Source organism: Propithecus coquereli, unplaced genomic scaffold (assembly GCF_000956105.1).
Source record: "Propithecus coquereli isolate 6110/MARCELLA unplaced genomic scaffold, Pcoq_1.0 Scaffold30, whole genome shotgun sequence".
NCBI classification, from domain to species: Eukaryota; Metazoa; Chordata; class Mammalia; order Primates; family Indriidae; genus Propithecus; species Propithecus coquereli.
The window spans coordinates 9,227,655-9,228,574 of record NW_012148619.1 but is presented as its reverse complement, the minus strand read 5'-3'; positions in this window follow the sequence as shown (position 1 = coordinate 9,228,574).

The window sequence follows — 920 nt, the reverse complement described above, 5'->3', positions numbered from 1 at the left end:
AAAAAAAACAAAAAAAACCAAAAAGACATTTCTTACGAATCCTAATCTCTCTTCAGATTAAGAATTATACATATATATGTATATAGTCAGTTCTGCTGTAACTATGTCAAAAGTGTGAATTTGCTTCCATGCCATTGATATATTAGAGATCAATTTGAACATAATGTGAATTTTGTACTTGTTTACATGAGCTTTCATCTGGATGAAATACAAGGTGAACACAGAAAAGTGCACCCAGCTGAATTAAGCCACATAAGAGTACACAAAACGAATATACCTCATGACAGCGAGCCACAGCCATCCACATCTGGTGCTATAAATTCCTGTATGATTTCAGATCATCCTCCTTCCATTACTTCCCAGTAACTCACAAGCTGCAATCCTTCAACACCTACTTCCACAGCAAACTTTAGTTCTTTTTCAAGGTAAACTGCCATATTTATTGTAGTATTTACTCATTTCTTAAACATTTAACATGTGTAAAATTGGGCTACTGTTATTAGGTTCCTCTCTTCCTTTCAATGTATCAATGATAAAGCTTTGAGGCGTTGTGCCACTAATCCCCATTTTCCCCAAGAGCCCTGTGATTTCATTGCTTAGCATCATGAGTTTTAAGAACACATATGCCATGTTATAGCACAGCTGTTGTTCATGATAACAGCTTGGTATGTACTCTACTTTCAGGTATGTAAACAAAGTATAACATCCAGGAACATAAAACATATTCTTCAACTAATTTTTAAAAAGTGGGAAAGCATAATATAATCTTATTTTTTTAAAAAGAGATGGAGTCTTACTAGGTTGCCCAGGCTGGACTTGAACTCTTAGGCTCAAGTGATTCTCCCGCCTCTTCTGCCCAAGTAGCTGGTATAATCTTATTTTTTTTTTTTTTTTATTTCAGCATATTATGGGGGTACAGA